The sequence below is a fragment of the Gopherus flavomarginatus genome, chromosome 11 (assembly GCF_025201925.1).
Source record: "Gopherus flavomarginatus isolate rGopFla2 chromosome 11, rGopFla2.mat.asm, whole genome shotgun sequence".
NCBI lineage: Eukaryota > Metazoa > Chordata > Testudines > Testudinidae > Gopherus > Gopherus flavomarginatus.
In genome coordinates this window covers 45,447,964-45,466,488 of record NC_066627.1, presented here as the reverse complement: position 1 = coordinate 45,466,488, position 18,525 = coordinate 45,447,964, and the positions used below count along the sequence as shown (strand labels likewise).

General features: G+C 43.8%; 1 long non-coding RNA gene across 2 annotated transcripts; it reads right to left on the bottom strand.

The window, feature by feature from the left end:
• Positions 1-275: 275 nt before the first annotated feature.
• Positions 276-8,879, bottom strand: LOC127031633 (uncharacterized). 2 transcript variants are annotated; one of them, XR_007768583.1, is made up of 4 exons: positions 7,418-8,879; positions 5,716-6,456; positions 3,736-3,924; positions 276-754 (listed from the first exon to the last, which is right to left on the bottom strand). It is a non-coding gene; the product is annotated as an uncharacterized LOC127031633 (long non-coding RNA). The 2 variants fall into 2 exon arrangements; XR_007768584.1 differs by having other exon boundaries at positions 7,962-8,879.
• Between the last annotated feature and the right edge of the window lie 9,646 nt (positions 8,880-18,525).

Here is an 18,525-nt window from a genome sequence, read left to right as displayed (position 1 = left end):
ACCTTGTAAAGTGCATTAGTAAAAAGCTTACAGATGAGGCTATGACAACCCTACTGTGAAACATATTCTATAGCGTACTGCAGCTTTTGTTAAAACAAGGTATGTGCACGCTTGTGAATGATCAGTCTGGCCAGATGGTGATAGATGGTGCAAATGTTAATTAATAATAGGCTAATGTTAATAATTAATAGTAATTATTCCCTTGGAGGTATATTTTATGATTCTGTGAAATGAATATTATCATAACACTGACTAACAAAATCCCATCCTGGGATTTTGTTAGTCAGTGTTATGATAATATTCATTTCACAGAATCATAAAATCATAGAAGTTAGAGATGGAAAAGCCCCATTCAGTCATCTCAGTCTGTCTTTCTGCCAATGCAGTACCATTCCTTACAGAGCATTTACTGCTGGGTAAAAAGGCTTGCGATCGCAGATTCATCCACCCAGGAAATATGGAGAGGCCTATTGTTCTCAATGTAATTTGTATATAGTATTTATGAAAACACTGATGTATTGTTTGACTGTAGAACATGAAGTTTGAGTCATACCTATCCTCTCACTAAGAGCTATCAAGAGGTTATAATGATAAGAGACCAATGAATCCATGTAGCCTACGGTAAACATGTGAGGAAATAACAATGTAAAAGGTGTCTTCATACATATGATACTGGGCTTCCTCCAGCAAGTTCGAGATGACATCATACCTCTTACCTTTGGTATGGAAAAACTTCTTGTACTGCTGTAACAACCTGCAATACCAAATAACAGAGAGAGACACTTTAGAAGATTGCATGTCCTTTAGAAACAACAGAACTGTATTTCCAAGTTTTTCAGCTGACACTACATTTTCTTGCCTTATATATACAGGGCTGCATCACTCTCGGCGTTACATCATGCCCTATGAAGTGAATGAACATTTGCCCTTGGGCATAGGCTGCCCTGAGAAAAGAGGAAGTTCCACATCACTGCAAATTATAAAATCTGATGGACAAGGAGAGCAGTATCATGCAATGACAACTGGAGATGGCCACTATCTTTCAATTCAAATACCTCCAAGGGAGTCCATCCCACTGATATTGCTGCTAGCTGCTTGTGAGGCTATTCTTACAGCTAGCAGATTTCCTGGCTGATTGGGTGACTATCACACAATGGTATTTTGGTGTGTGCAGGAACATGTTGGAATTGCAAACTATTGCTTTAAGACTGTGGGAAGGGGGGCTTCCTGGTCCTGCTTGCAGACTCGAGGGCTCTGTAGTGAAGTGTGTGATCAGAGTCAGTCTAGAAAGAACCAGATGGAGTGAGTTGTGCCTCTCTGCTTTAGAGAGAAGCCTGCTTTAGCCATCGCTCGGCTTTTGGTTACTGGGTTATTATTCCGGAATTTAAGAATAAAAGTAAAGTAGTGATACATTGTACCCTTCCAGTAACACTATATATATATATATATATTTAAGCTAACTTCTCTTTGTTTATGCCAGGAACTTAACAGGTAAGTAGGAGCCTAAACATGATTGAGACTGACACTGCCTGTTAAGACAGGGTGCAGTGGAATTTTCAGACTGAAGATAAAAATGGGGTGACTTGAAGCATTGCCGTTCTTTGGAGAAAACAGATCAGAACCCCAAGAGACTAAATTTTCTGCCAGCCTCAAGAAGGGCTGTCATAAACAGATAGTTAAGGGTTAATAGAACAGAAGTACTTCATGTCTCTTTTGCCTGTAAAGGGTTAACAAGATCAGTGAGCCTGGCTGTCACCTGACCAGAGGACCAATCAGGGGACAGGATACTTTCAAATCTTGAAGGAGAGAAGTCTGTATGTGTGCTGTTAGTGTTTGGTTGTTGCTCACTCTGGGGGCTCAGAGGGACCAGACGTGCAACCAGGTTTCTCTCCAATCTCTTTGATACAGTTTCTTACATGTCCAGAATAGTGAGTACTAGGTAGATAAAGCGAGTTAGGCTTATGTTTGTTTTCTTTATTTGCAAATGTGTATTTGGCTGGAAGGAGTTCAAATGTGTATTTTGCTGAAAGGATTTTAATTTGTACTTGTATACTTAGGCTGGGAGGGTATTCCCAGTGTCTATAGCTGAAACACCCTGTAACATATTCCATCTTAAATATACAAAGATAATTTTTACTGTTTTTTCTTTCTTTAATTAAAAGCTATTCTTGTTTAAGAACCTGATTGTTCTTTTTTTATTCTGGTGAGACCCCAGGGGACTGGGTCTGGATCCACCAGGGAATTGGTGGGGAGAAAGGAGGGAAGGGGGAGAGAAAGGTTATTTTCTCTCTGTGTTAGGATTACTTTCTCTCTCAGGGAGAGTCTGGGAGGGGGAGAGAAAAGGAGGGGGGGAGGTGGATTTTCCTCTCTGTTTCAAGATTCAAGGAGTTTGAATCACAGTGATCTTCCAGGGTAACCCAGGGAGGGGAAGCCTGGGAGAGGCAATGGTGAGGGAAAAGGTTTACTTTCCTTGTGTTAAGATCCAGAGGGTCTGGGTCTTGGGGTTCCCCGGGCAAGGTTTTGGGGGGACCAGAGTGTACCAGGCACTGGAATTCCTGGTTGGTGGCAGCGCTACAAGTACTAAGCTGGTAATTGAGCTTAGAGGAATTCATGCTGGTACCCCATCTTTTGGACGCTAAGGTTCAGAGTGGGGAATTATACCATGACAAGGGCTGATTTCACATGCTCTGTTTTGCATGCACAACTGCACCGGGCAAAATCTTTATTGGCAAATACGGCAGTGGCCTTATCTGTCAGCAAAAGTGGCTGGTGGGTAAGCAAATACAGAGGTCCAGGGCTGAAAATTGAACCATGAGTGACATTAAAAATGAACAACAACAAAACATAGCAACTAGAAAAGGCTCCATTGTTCAAGTCATTTTGTTATATCAACCAGGCAAAGTACTAACAAACTTCAACAGGACTTTATTTTTAAAGTGGAAACCTCTTTACCAAGCTGCTGCTGCACCCTCTGTAACTCTCACTCTGCCTCCTCAACTCCGCCCCACTCCTTCCTGTTTCAGACTTCCAATGGCCAGTGCTCCCAGTTCTAATAATTACAAGCAACATCTGAACACCACACATTTATAACCAGATGGGATAACAAATATATTGCAGGGAACAATTCTGATTGTCCTATCAGGATGGGATATATTTTCTATGATAAGATGTAGGCTAGTTATTCACTAGTACCCAGATATTTCTTAAGTAATCTCAACCAAAGGCATACAATTTACCTAGCTCACTACCATCTTCCTATCAGCAGGATCTCATGTGTTGAGAGGTACATTACATTTTGCCAATCTCTTTCTCACAGCTACATTACTTACCACCTTTATTAAAGTCCTAAATCCTTAAACCATGTTAATACCTATATAGCTTTCCTGCCTCTCGCAATCCACGCATACAGCTTATTGACTAAAGCAAGAATAATGTTCACCAAGAGCTAAAAGAGGCAAGTGTTAATTTTGAAGTTCTCTTGATAAGGAAATTAATATCAAGGCTTTTTTCGGACAGTAGAGTCCTTTGAACTGATACACAAATGACCTTTGACCCCCTAACCCTTTCTTAACTTTGCCTTTGGTTTTTAACGTTTTCGTTTCAGACAAACCTGAACTAGGATTCAGTCCATTTTGGCCTTGCAGACAGACCGTCCCTTAGCTCACTGACGTTAGAAACAATTATTTACAGCAGAAATGTTTAAGCATGAAAGTGGGATTACAGACAACGTTGTACCTTTGCTACAGCAATGCGTCTCTTGCATTGTTTTCAACTTCCTCAACCGGTGGGCTATTTGCCTTTCCCCATCTGGAGCCATTGTCCTGCACTTTGTTCCACCTTTGAGGCCTTCAAGGGAAGCGCTTTCATCAGGCACTCATGGCCCATGTTCTTTGCAGATGTTAAGAAATAGGAGCACGTTGAACACTACATAAGGCGAGGGTGGTGTTCAGCAGCATTAACACTTGGCAATAACAGAGCTATTGAAACAGCATTTAACACAGTGTTTTCTATTAAGGCTTCCTTCTTCCTTCCTTCTTCAGTTGAAAGTACTCTTGAAATTGTGGAACTTACACATTACGCTTACATTGACATACGCCAGGCACAGATCAGGCAGGCATTATGCAAGTTTGCCAGACGTGAAGCTCCCAGGATCAGGATCAGCTAGTCCCAGGATGGGATATAAATGTGGTATATGCCCATCTTTGCCTACCCTGCTTGGATTTTCTGCTATAGCTTTGCAGAACCTCTGGATTGGGCCCAGTGAATCACTGTAATTCCAGCCCTGTGACCCTGTCTATATTACAAAAACTCTATACACTCCGCATGTCAAGCATCTTTGTTCACAGTAGCTTGGGCCTTGTCCTTAGACAGGAAACCTGTGTTTGCTTGTAATATTTGATAATCTCTTATATTACTAAGCACATAAGGGATTTTTAGATGAACAGTATTTAAACATGAATAATTAAAATCGGAGTTAAATGAAGATATTGTACAGCTCAGTGCAGTGTAAACACACTGACTACTTGGGCTCCGTTCAGATATATTCGTTACTATGCCACTTTGGATCCAGAAGGGTAAAAGCATTCACTGTCATTACTAACTACACCTGATTAAATGTGATTATGCTTTTGACAAATTTTCTTGTGTCAGGCAATAAATTAAGGGGGGGGAGAGGTATTTTTCCAGTTACGACCGATATTGTTCTGATAAAAGTCCTTCTGAATTCAGAAAAGTTGTTCTCTGCTTAGGTTAATCTGCTTAATAAATGGCATAGGGTGTTCTCAGCTCAAGAATTATAGCACAAAGCAGGTGGAGCAACCTTAGAATCTAAGCTGCAAAGATCGAGTCAAATATACTGCTTGATCCCAATGTGAGGATACAATTGATAGCCACAGGACAGAGACCAGCAGAAGTGGAGCATGGCAGGGAGTCAGCCTTCTGGGTCGGTGTATGACAATTCAGTTCAGGAAGAAGGCTGATGGAATGCTTCTACTCTCAATAAATTTTTCTTAGCTTTGAGACCACAGTCCTAGATCCCCTGACTACAAAAGAGATGCAAGAATCTATAAGTATCTGACAACTTGGTTTCTTCTGGCACTTTTTACTGGTGAAAAATTTGGGGATGGGGTGTGGTGGGGGTGAGAGAAAGAAAGAAAGGAAAAAGAGAAAGATTTTTTTAATTTTGACCTCCTGTGAGTCACTTAATTAACCCTGATTCTGCTTGACCCTTTTACAGCCCAACTGTTTATTTTCTTCATGAAACTAAAACCAGATCGATCAACTCTTCCGCAAAGCCCTTTATGAAATCTTGGCTTCCAGTCACAGGCCTGCTGCTAACAACAGACCTGATGCAAATTGAATCTCTGGGAAACAGGTTTGTTCAGTGCAAACACCCATCAAACCTCCCCGTTCCTTTTTCTCCTCAAAGCCTCACAGGTCAGTCCACTGAAAAATAAGAGCGTGTGTGTGTGTGTGTGTGTGTGTGTTTCGATAATCATGTCTTGCTGAGAATTTAAATATTAGTCTTCCAAAGCCAGGTCTGTAGCACCAGATTTATTTGTATGAAAAAAACCTTCCCCTTCTTGCTTAAGGAAAGATATTAATTATAGATGCAAACCTATAAATCTTTGGGCTTTAGGTGAGGCACTAGCTGGATTACAAATATAAATTGGATATAAGGGTCCTGCTCATCATATTATTACTATTATTACTTACTGTTTGGTTTTTTTTAATACGATCAGGATCTTCAGGTGAGTCAAACATTTCTGAGGAACGGCGAGCAAAGCTTTCCAAGGGTGCATGTGCTGAATTCATTAAAAGATTTTCCTTTCCAACCTGGCTCTCCACTGTATTTCACAGTCCAGTAAGTCATTAAGCATCTTGTTCAGATTCCTCCCGCACCCGGTCCAGCTCCAGTACTTGATTTCATTACATTGCTTCTGCCAGATCATATCAAGCCTCCTAATGTTTATTAATAATGTCCAGTGTATCCTATTGACAACGTGCCATTGTTTCTCTAAAGTCCTGCTTCCAATACAAGCCTTTGAATGAGCTCGAAAGGTCCGCAATATATCCCAGCTCTTTGTTGAATGTGACAATTTTCTTCTCCCTTGTTTATTAGAGTAGACCCGTGGTGTCCAGCAATAAGCCAAAGGGCCTCATCCAGTAAGGTGCTGAGCATCCTCGTCTCCCATGGAAGGAGTTTGCTCCACAGCACTTGGCAGGATCATAGTGCTTAGATGTGGCAAGTATCAATAACTGTGATGTGCATTTATATATGTAACCCTTCTGCCAGGGGAGTTGGCAGCAACAAGGGTGGGTTGAATATCTGTGGGGGTGCCTCTTAACAATACAAAACAGACCTGGTTCGAGTCCCCCGCCAGGAATCTGGGAAAACTAATCACCACCCTGAGGTGCCTTGAAGAGGCAATACTTCCCCTCTCACAAGCACTGAGTCTGTATAATAAAGGGAAAAAGAACTCAGCATTAAGTTGGAAAAGCACCACAACCACTTTCAAAAGCATGTGACTATACACAAACACCCACCCCTCAGTACGTTGAGCAGTGTCTTGCAGTGTGAAAGTCTGAACAAATGTCCTTTTAATACCCCTCTCCCCCTTCCCTCTGCTGCATCCCACTCACTACTGCTGCCACTTCAGTCTTCGGCGGCAATTCAGAGGCTGGTCCTTCGCTCTGAGAGGGAGTGAGGGACCAGTTGCCGAATTGCCGCCAAAGAGCCGGATGTGCAGCCCCTTCCCCTTGGCCGCCCCAAGCACCTGCTCGCTGAGCTGGTGCCTGGAGCCGGCCCTGCTCACTGCCGCCTCCGCCGCTGTTATCTCTGCTGCTTGCGGCCACCTCGGGGAGGCCACATGCTGAGCTTCCCCTACTTGGCCGAGTTCTTAGTAACCTCAGGAGGTGGCAGGGGGCCTCTGTGCCATCTTTCATAGACTCATAGACTTTAAGGTCAGAAGGGACCATTATGATCATCTAGTCTGACCTCCTGCACAATGCAGGCCACAGAATCTCATCCACTCACTCCTGTAACAAACCCCTAACCTCTGTCTGAGTTATTTAAGTCCTCAAATCGTGCTTTAAAGATCTCAAGGTGCAGAGAATCCTCCAGCAAGTGACCCATGTCCCACGCTGCAGAGGAAGGAGAAAAACCCCAGGGCCTCTGCCAATCTGCCCTGGAGGAAAATTTCTTCCCGACCCTAAATACGGTGATCAGTTAAACCCTGAGCATGTGGGCAAGACTCACCAGCCAGCACCCAGGAAAGAATTCTCTGTAGTAAGTCAGATCCCACCCCATCTAACATCCCACCACAGACCATTGGGCATATTTACCTGCTAATAATCAAAGATGAATTAATTGCCAAAATTAGGCTATCCCATCATATCATCCCCTCTATAAACTTACCAAGCTTAGTCTTGAAGCCAGATATGTCTTTTGCCCCCACTACTCACCTTGGAAGGCTGTTCCAGAACTTCTGTAGTGGGAGGTGGTGGCATAATTGTTTCATCTGGGGATGAGGATGAAATATGAATGGGTGACAGTGTATCACTTTCAAGGGCCTCTTTGGGCTCCTCTCTCTCTTCCTCCTGGACTTCTGAAGGCAGTGGTCCTCTCGGTGATGGGAACCAAGTGGTCCTAGGTGCTGGAGGATTGGGAGGTTTAAGAGTTTGAGCCCTATAAATTTCCCATTGGTCCCACTATGGCCAAGCGGGTGGCGTACCAATGAGTGGGGCCATCCACTGCAGCACTGTCCTCATCCTAGGTCTAAGGCTTAGCCCCTAGACCCGCTCATCAGTAACCTCAGCTCTAGTCATCACGGGGCAGAAACAAAGACTCTCAGTTGAGTCCACACAGCTCTGTCTTTAAATACTAGAGAAAGGAGGGTCAAAGGGCATCTGGGACTCTTTAGGCAGCAGCCATACCATCAAGTAGAATCCCCCATCCTTACCCATCTCATCTTCAGTTGGATTTGGCATCCCTACCCTCTGCTTAGCTAGTGAGGTTCAGTTTAGGGTGACCATCTCAATCTGGGCATGCAAAGTACAGTTCTGCTGTCCTTTACTCCTGCAGGAAGGATAACAACATTTCATTACCCCCACGTTCAATTCTAAAGTGAATTGTAACCCCAACCCAGCCAAAATTGATTACTTTGGCACTGCAAGTCTATCTGCTAACCACCTAGGTAGAATAGGTGTGTGTGTGTGTGTATGTGTGTGTGTGTGCATGCGTGCGCACAAATACAGTGTGGTCCTGATGTCTTTTCCCCTAGTGCGTCACTAGCTATCAGGAAGAACTCAGTCAGACCCTGCTTACATCTGAGAGGGATCTGACAGGATGTACAGCATGCAAGGGGAGTTGACTGCTCAGCACGCTCTTAAGAATAAGGCCCATTGATTCTAGCGATGTGCTGGAAGCTTATAAGAGCTCTTCTTAAATCGATCATTCAAAAAATTCAGTTAGTTGCAATGAATCTTCCAGCCATTAGTGCATACAGATAGTCAGTATTTGTAAAACATCATTAGTGCTATAAGGGCTAAGTAGCATTATTATTACATTGAGTCTAAGCTCACTGCATTTTTCACTGAACTCTGAATCTCTAGTAAACTCTGGTGCTGTGGCTCAGATCAGTTTCTTTATGTCACATCTGGAATGACCAAGGTAGCAAAATCATGTCAGAGACAATAAGCCAGATGCTCACCCGGTGTAAATCACTGTAAGGCACAGAGCGATGCTGATTTACACCAGTTGTGGCTCTCCAGGTTCACTGCAGTGACAGCCTGATGCGACAATGCAGAGAATTGTTAAACAAAATGAAAGCCTATAAAAAGCTTTAGAACTAAACGCATCTAATACCTTACACTGATACTAACAGGACATTTTACAGTGGCGTTGTCAGCACAGTGCACTGTTTAAAGTCTGCTTTTTTGAATTAGACTCTCTTGCTTAAATAAATGGAGACTTCAGTATATTAAATGATTTAATGCAGTCTGAGCTTTTGCCAGGGATTTCTAATGAAAATGCCGTCCAATATAAAATGCTGGCTAAATTAAACTGTGAAGGGTTTTAGTAAACAGCCTGTTGTTATGGTGAACTGCATTAAAGTAATATTTATCTTCATAGTAATGAAGTTGCCCTGGATTTAAACATTTTTATTCGGTTTGAGTTTTCAGATAAAGTATAAGTATTGCATTTAATTTGTCCAGATCTGCAGGGTATGTTCAATGATTGAGCCCAACTCTATTGCTGGGCAAGTCAATGGAAGCCTCGGCATTGATTGCGTTGGGAGCAGGATTAGACGCGGTATTTGTTAAGCATTGGCAATGAATTCAGCACTGTACTGAACACGGAGGGAAATATAGTCCCAGCCTAAAGGTGTGTGCAGAATGAGCTCCCAGGCCTGCAACTGTGTCAGCAGAGACCAGTGATCTCCAACTTTTTGAATTTAAGGGCAACCCAGGATCTACCCTGCACATTCCCTGAGACCTCACCCCTTCCCCAAAGCCCCGGCCCACTCACTCCATCCCCTCCCCTCATCACTCGCTCTCCCCCACCCTCACTCACTTTCCCCGGGCGGGGAAAGTGGGCTCTGGGCTGGGGCCGAGGGGTTTGCAGTGTGGGAGGAGGCTCTGGGCTGAGCCTGGGGCAGAGGATTGGGGTGCAGGAGGGGGTGAGGGTGTAAGCTCTGGGAGGGAATTTGGGTGCAGGAGGGGGCTCCAGGTTGGGGCAGAGTGTTGGAGTGAAGGAGAGGGTATGGGGTGCTGGCTCTGGGAGAGGGTTCAGGGCTGGGGCTTGGGGTGCAGGAGGGGGCTCGGAGTGCTGGCTCCGGGATGGGGCTTAGGGCTGGGGGTTGGAGTGCAGCCTCCCACCAGGCAGCACTTACCTCCAGTGGCTCCCAGTCAGTGGCGCAGTAAGGCTAAGGCAGGCTCCTTGCCTACCCCAGCCACACCTCTCCTGGAAGGGGCAAACACAACCCTGTGGCCCCTGGGGGGGTGGGGCACGGGTGGCATATGGCACTGTGCGCTACCCCTCTCTGCAAGCACCACTCACACAGCTCCCATTGGCCACAGCTCCCCATTCCCGGCCAATGGGAACTGCAGGAGCAGTGCTTGCAGACAGGAGCAGTGCACGGAGGGAGCCCCTGCCCCGCCCTGCCCCCGGGGCCATGCTGGCTGCTTCCAGGAGTGGCTTGGGGCTGGGGCAAGCAGGGAGCCTGTTGTAGTGGCAGCCCTGCTGTGCCACCAGAGATCGTAATCTACTGGGAGATCCTCTAGGATCAACAGGTTGGTGAACACTGGTATAGATGGATCCTCTTGTTGGCATGTTTCATAGATTCATAGATTCATAGATTCCAAGGCCAAAAGGGCCATTGTGATCATTTAGACTGACCTCCCGTATAACACAGGCCAGAGAACTGCCCCAAGATAATTCCTAGAGCAGATCTTCTAGAAAAACATCCCATCTTGATTTAAAAAGTGTTCATGATGGAGAATCCACCAGAGCCCTTGGTAAATTGTTCCAGTGGTTAATTACTCTCACTATTAAAAATTTACATCATATCTCCAGTATGAATTTGTCTAGCTTCAACTTCCAGCTGTATTATATCACTCTCTGATAGATCGAAGAGCCTATTATTAAATCTTTGTTCCTTGTGTAGGTACTTATAGACTGTAATCAAGACACCCCTTAACCTGCTCTTTGTTAAACTAAATAGATTGAACTCCTTGAGTCTATCACTATACAGCATGTTTCCTAATCCTTTAATCAGTCTCATGGCTACTCTCTGAACCTTCTCCAGTATATCAACAACCCTCTTGAATTGTGGATCAGAACTGGACACAATATTACAGCAGCAGTCACACCAGTGCCATAAAATAACCTCTCTACTCCTACTTGAGATTCCTGTGTTTATGATACAAGGATTGCATTAGCCCTTTTGGCCACAGAGTCACACGGAGCTCATGTTCAGTTGATTATCCACCATAACCCCCAAATTCTATTCAGAGTAACTGCATCACCCCAGGATAGAGTCCTTCATTGTGTAAGTATGGCCTACATTCTTTGTTCCTCGATGTATACATTTACATTTAGCCATATTAAAATGCATATTGTTTGCACGCACCCATCTCACAGAGCAATCTAGATTGCTCTGTATCCAAAAACTTCATCAGGGATGATTTTATGTTTTCTTCTTTTTTAACATTCCTGTTGTGTGAATCATCCCACCAGATTTCAGAAATGCCAGATCAAATTTATGCTCATCAATAAGCAATTCCAGTTCCTCTAGTTTGTTACCCAAGCTCCTAGTATTAGTGAAGAGGCAATTGAAGAATTTCTTCTTTTCATGTTCTTTGGTTAATTTTGGTCTCAACATCTCGATTTCGATTGGAATGGAGCCACGCTGATGTCAGCTGGGCATTTGAGGGGCATGAGAGTCTCTTTGCACTGTTCCAGTTGCAAGAGCAGGCCCAAATATTTTTTACATCTTCCTTTTCTAAGGGCCACAGCCAGAAGTAATGATTGAGCAAGGGCTTCCTGGTTTGGCCCTATGCATATAAGCCAATAATAGAGCAACTCAAACAACTTTAATTGGTCCTGATTTCTAGGGTTCGAATCTTATTTAGCCAAATCTATCTGCCATAATAATGGTTCTTTTAAAGAGCAATTCTTTCATTGATTTACATGTATGTTTCTGGAATAACTACCTGGCACTCAAAGAAATATAGGGGATGGATGGTTGGTACCCATAGCAACTGGAGACACACTATTCCACCTGGCATGAATGATAGAGGGGAGGAGGTGGGGAAGGGCTGAGGGGAGATTGGAACCAGACTGTGAACCCCATTGCTCACATGAGAAGTTAATGGGACTGTCCCTATAACTGCTTGTCAATGTGAGTAAGGTGCACCCAGCCTGGTCCTCAATTTCTTACATTGTTAGTGCTGCTTTGTGCAATTACCTGATTTCTGCATTTATGGAAAGAAAGCAAAATTTGCCAATGGAATTGATAAATTGGGTATCTCCCAAACTGCATAGCTGAAATGCTGCAGACAAAAAAAGCATTTGACAAAGCTTGACTGTGTGAGATTCTGATGATCACTCTAGTTCCATAATTTCCAAGGTGTCTTATGGAAATATTTTTTCACTTACTGTTTTAGGGATTTTCTGGTGATACAGATGAGTCTCTTCCTTTCAAAATCCATAAAAGTTAGTCATTAGATTGCCTGAGGGATTGAATATAGGATATAGAGCCTTTAAATCACAGATTGGGCTTGGATTCAGCTAGTGTGGAGCAGTGTGGTATGCTGACACCTATCTCAAGCTTCTATCTTCTCCAGAATTGCAGCTTTTCTCTCTCTCTGTCTTTAAGGCTATGTCTACACTAGCACTTATGTCAGCAAAACTTTTGTCGCTTAGGGGTATGAAAAAGCACACTACCGAGCGACATACATTTTGCCAGCATAAGCATTCACGTGCACAGCGCTACGTTGGTAGAAGACACTCTCTTCCATCAGCATAAAGTGACTACATGGGGACTCTTACAGAGGCGCAACTATATTGGCACAGCTGTGCCGCTGTAAGCCTATAAGTGTTGACATGGCCTATGTTTCTAGCTGTTATGGTTGTAAAGGAAACCTTATAAATGTGAACCAAGTGTAACCAATGCAGAGGTATCCAGCTGAGTCTGCAGAAAGCCTGGAACCATAGCTCCAAGAGGTATGAACTGACATAATTCATCTCAGGGAGGTGTTAACTGGGATGCCTAGTGATGCTCACTTACATGGCAAGGGAGAGTCACCAGCACCCCTCCAGTGCCTCCCTCTTGCCACCGTCAGCTTTTCCATGGTGTGCAGAAAGCGCTGGGGGGGGATGGAGGGGCACCAAGAGCAGGGTGCACTTGGGGGAGGGGGCAGAGTCGGAAGAGGATGGGCGGGGCGGGAGGAGGCAGGGTGGTGTTGGGGCTTTGGGAAAAGGGTAAAGTGGGAGTGGTGCCTGGGGTGAAGATGGGGTGAGCACTCCCCCCCCCCACCCCCCGAACATTAGAATGTCGGCGCCTATGCACAGACTTGTGTGATTTACTGTAACCAACTTCTCATTTTGCTGACAGAAATATGTGGTACCCTTGGGACATACTATCGCTTGCTTTTATCCCCTGACATTCCCGCCCCAGAGAGGGGAAGTCAAGCCCTAAGAGGCCAGTAGAGCCCAATCCTATTATGAATATCTGCATATACGACTGTGAGCAATATCTCACTTTGATGACTCACCTGGGCAGAGCTGATTTTTGTGGGTGGAGCCTGACAAATGACCTATTTTCCCCCTCAATCACACCCTGGCTCATCAGTTTGAATCCTGGTAGACTCAACCGCTTTACCAAGTGATGGCTATCTGGTAGCTTCAGAGAAATGAGTCTGGTGATTCCCGTCCAGTTCCTAGTACACTCCTACCCACAGAATCATCACAGAAACCACCATCAACATAGGTACCAGCTGGTATCTGTACTGACCATCTAAGCAGGGAACCCAAACACAGAATGGACATGGAGTCTAATCTGCCACTGAGAGAACACAGCTCCTCTGTGTCACAACTGAGGCACATCGACAAAGAGGGGTGGGGGAAGCTGCACTGCCCCTGAGGGATCTGCAGATAAGAAGAAGATCCTCATCTGCAGTTCTGCAAATCTAGCACTTTTCAAGCTTGCAGACCGCAGTGTAGAGGGGTTACAGACTGAAGTTGCAGGGAGCAACTTTGTATTTTTCTTCAAGAAGATCTTTGAAGCAAGTAGGCAACTGGTGTGGATGGTGCCTTTACCAGCTCCTTTGGCTCTCACACTTACTATCTTGTGTAGATTGATATGTATCCTCTAAGTGAGTGTATTGAGCCAATGAAGTATTTAGAGGTACAACTCATTAAAATAATCATTTTGTTTGGGGGCTGAACTACGATGATTTTAACAGACCCTTGTTAAAATTTTTTAGCAATTCTGTCTTTTTGTTCTGTTTGCATAGCGCCTGGCACGGTGGGGTCCTGGTTTCTGACTGGGGCTCCCAGGTAGAATGGCAATACAAATAACCGTCATCATAATTCTGTTGCTGTAGGTCACAAACAGTTTGTGGCCAGGGCATGGAACAAGAGGCTTCATAGTTTTTTCATGAAGCTGATTTATTGACAGCTGGAATGCATGTAATATTAAGCTAAGATGATTCTCCTGTACTCACATAGCAGCAGCAAAATAATACAACTGTCCAGATCCAACCCTGTGAGCTGAGCGAGTGGTCGTTTCTCACTCATCCTTTTCTCCTCAAGTAAACATCTTCTTTTTCATTCCAATATAGTATTATATATAGAAGAAGAAAAGTACAAGAGAACAGGGCCTACAATACGTAAAATTAGTTACAAAATGCCCTTGGGCTGCTCTAAATTATGCATCTGCATTTCTGGGAAAATATTCAAGATTGTCTTTATCCTTGAACGGCTCCTTTGCAGCCTTCTTCCCTTTCTGAGATGCCTCTGCTGTGAGTTTATGGGTTTCCTCTCCTTGCCTTATGTCATTCTCTAAACAATTTTGAGGCTTTTTAAAATCAGAACACTCTGGGTGAAATCCCTGATATGAAGAGGAAGGATTTGGGGCTTCGATTACTGTGTTACCTGTGCACGTCACAATTTTTAATGTAATTACCCTCACAATACCCCTGTGAACTAGAGGAGTGCTGTTAAACCCATTTTACAGCTTGGCAATTGATGCACAGAGAGATTAAGTGCCTTGCCTAAAGAAGACTGTGGTGGGACAGGAAATTGAAAGATCTCCTAGACCAGCACCCTACCCACTAGATTGTTCTTCTCCTCTGTTGGCTTTTTTTCTCCAGGGAGAAAACTAAGCTATTATGTGAGAGTTTCATCTGCATGAACTGTGTAAGTGGCCTTAATGGGTTTGACCAACGAAGCTGGGGAGGCAGTATAAATCAGACCTAAAGCTATCACAAGTGAACTCTTGGTGAGATCAGTTATTCTCTTCATATCTAAACTCCAATGTGCTCGGTCATAAGAAATGGTAAATGAATTTATCAGGATGGCTATGACCAATTCCAGTGGAGGGCTGGGAATATAGAGCCTCTATACAGTGGAGACCCAGTGCAGAGAATGGAGCACAGAGGTGACATGTTTATGGCAACTTATGTAACTCAGCAGACAGACTGCTGCATTTTGACCCAGTTCATAACTTATGTACAAGATCATGCTTTGTTTGACCTTATTATTCATATTTACCCCCTTTTGTTTATATGGGCCTGTCATGGTATAATTCCCCACTCTGAACCTTAGCGTCCACAAGATGGGGTACCAGCATGAATTCCTCTAAGCTCAATTACCAGCTTAGTACTTGTAGTGCTGCCACCAACCAGGAATTCCAGTGCCTGGTACACTCTGCTCCCCCCAAAACCTTGCCCGGGAACCCCAAGACCCAGACCCTCTGGATCTTAACACAAGGAAAGTAAACCCTTTCCCTCACCGTTGCCTCTCCCAGACTTCCCCTCCTTGGGTTACCCTGGAAGATCACTGTGATTCAAACTCCTTGAATATTAACACAGAGAGGAAAATGCACCTTCCCCCCTCCTTCTCTCTCCCCCTCCCAGACTCTTCCTGAGAGAGACAGTAATCCTAACACAGAGAGAAAATAACCTCTCTCTCCCCTTTCCCTCCTTTCTCCCCACCAATTCCCTGGTGGATCCAGACCCCATCCCCTGGGGTCTCACACCAGAATAAAAAAAATCAGGTTCTTAAACAAGAAACTTTTAATTAAAGAAAGAAAAAACAGTAAAAATTATCTTTGTAAATTAAAAAAAAGGAATAGGTACAGGGCCTTTCGGCTCCCAGCCTAAGTATATAAGTACAAATTAAAATCTTTTCAGCAAAATACACATTTGAACTCCTTCCAGCCAAATACACATTTGCAAACGAAGAAAACAAACAAAAGCCTAACTCGCTTTATCTACCTAGTACTCACTATTCTGAACTTATAAGAGCCTGTATCGGAGAGATTGGAGAGAAACCTGGTTGCATGTCCGGTCCCTCTGAGCCCCCAGAGTGAACCACCACCAAAAACTAACAGCACACACAAAAACTTCCCTCTCTCAAGATCTGAAAGTATCCTGTCCTCTGATCAGGTGACAGCCAGGCTCACTGTTCTTGTTAACCCTTTCCAGGCAAAAGAGATATGAAGCACTTTTATTCTATTAACTCTTACTTATCTGTTTATGACAGGGCCATTAAGAAATATTCTAAATTCAGACTGGGTTGCTTAGTGTGGTTCACCAGATAAGTCACATTCTGTTCCAGCATGATTACCGACAGTAACATGCATCCCAGTAAACCAGATCTCTCGAAAGTTCAGGAAAAGCACACCTGGAGGGGCCCCATGATGTAGGGAGCTTCGAGAACTGGGTGAAGTCACAACACTTCAGGACAGTCTAAATGCAGATATCACAAGACTTGTCCACTGGAAGTAGCTGCAACTAAGGGTTTCAGAGACTGAACCTAAGAATACTAAAGTGAGGCTGGGTGTCCCTTATAATCCAAGGAACTCAATGTTTCCTACCATAATTATTTTGTTGTTCCTTTAGTTTTCTTGCTATTGTCATTCTGATCCCATTAAATCCATTGTAGTTAAATTATAAGACTTTATTGCTTGATTGGGCATTGAGACATAAGATACAGGAATTAAATGGCCAAAGTGAATTCCTTTAAAAATGCCATCTTCACTACAGAGTCACCTTGTGTTATCTACACTCCAGTTACTCCTGTCCCAAGTGGCCACACTGCAAAATACTGCTTGAGCTACTGTGTCTACGCTGGTGCTACACTCACTTATGTGTGGCAGTTATACTTCTGGGACATATCCCATGATTATTTTGTGCAGCAATAAGCTGAGCTGTTCTGTGAATCCTTTCCCAGTGAATTGTGGGAGAACGTATCTGTCCTTTCTGGGTGCACAGAGAATTATGGGAAGGCATTGGAGGACTAGTGAGACTCAAGTGGAGCTAGCCTGTGTCCACATTTCAGAGTCATGTTAGTAGCTGAAGAACTGTGCTAAATCAGTTTATCCTAGGTTTATCCTATACCCTCTGACAGACCAGCCAACTCGAGTTAAAAGCACCTCCACACGTGACTAAAGGGATTGTGTGTTGCATACAGGACTCAAGCTAGGGGCAATACTTGAGCTGTGACTCGAGTTAACTCTGCAGTGAAAACAAGCCCAAAGATGCACCGAAAAAAATAGTTTGCATCATTCTCTCAGCTCCAGTTTCCATGTCCAAGCCCTGAACTAGACAGACTTCATAAGGGTTCAGATTCTGTTGCAGCTTTCAGGTTCTAGGGCACCCGGTATTGGCCACTGTTGGAAGACAGGATACTGGGCTATATGGACCTTTGGTCTGACAGAACATGGCCATTCTTATGTTCTTTTTAGAAGATATGTTTTCACACTAAATGCAGATCTGTTTGCATCCCCTGTGGAACAGATGGGGAAAGTGTTTGCAATTCAAACAACAGTACTTGGCAAAATCCTGCTCTCATTCCTAGAGAAGATGGGGAGACAGTACCAAAGATATATAAACCTCATGTCTATGTTCAGGGTAAATCAGATGGAACAGCACTGACCTTGCTTGATATAGTAACAAATGTGATAATGATATTAGCCTTTTCTTAATTAAAACACTTTAGAATTCTCTAGCATTTTCCATCTTTATGACACTTTCCAGCCATTAACTAATTGATCCTTATAACACCTCTGAGAGGCAGGTATTATCCTCCATTCAACAGAGGGGAAAACTGAGGCCCAGAGATACATAAAGTGACTTATTCAAAGCTACAATGGGAATTAACTGCAGAGCTGGTATTAGAATTTAAAGGCTCCTGGCTCCCAGGCCTGTACTCAGATTGTACAACCTACCCCCTCTCTCTTTTTAATTGTTCTTACTCTTTTGAAAATGCAACTTTGCTTCTGTGAGCAGCAAATCACATGTAAGTCTGGTCTCACACCTCTCTAGATGCTGCAGTAGATCTATTTGCCAGCAGCCACAGCAGCAACAAACTTTTTAAAAAATAGTTAAAACAGCAAATCTGTCTCATGGGCTAAGGGAATAAACAGGTGATCAGAGTCTGTTTGGGTAAGAATAATGGAGCTTTGAAATTAAATCAATAACACTAAGCTGTTATAACTTCTCTAGACACTATTAGTTCTAAGAAGAGCACCTCAATTTGGATTGGTGAATAGTAGCAGCTGCTTTAGGAAACAAAATGCCCTGGTGGCCTGAATTTATAGGGGGCAGGGAGGGCATAGCTAGCCATTGCACTCTGCATTGGTCAGTCCATGTATCAATCTCTCCTGTTCCATTCACCATAGAATTGAGCAAGGTAGTTACAGAGGATTGCTGAAGGACTGGGAATTCTCTACTTGCAGTAAGGACAGGGGTGGGAATCCATTCTGAGTTTTTCCAGTTGTGCATGTTCATATAATG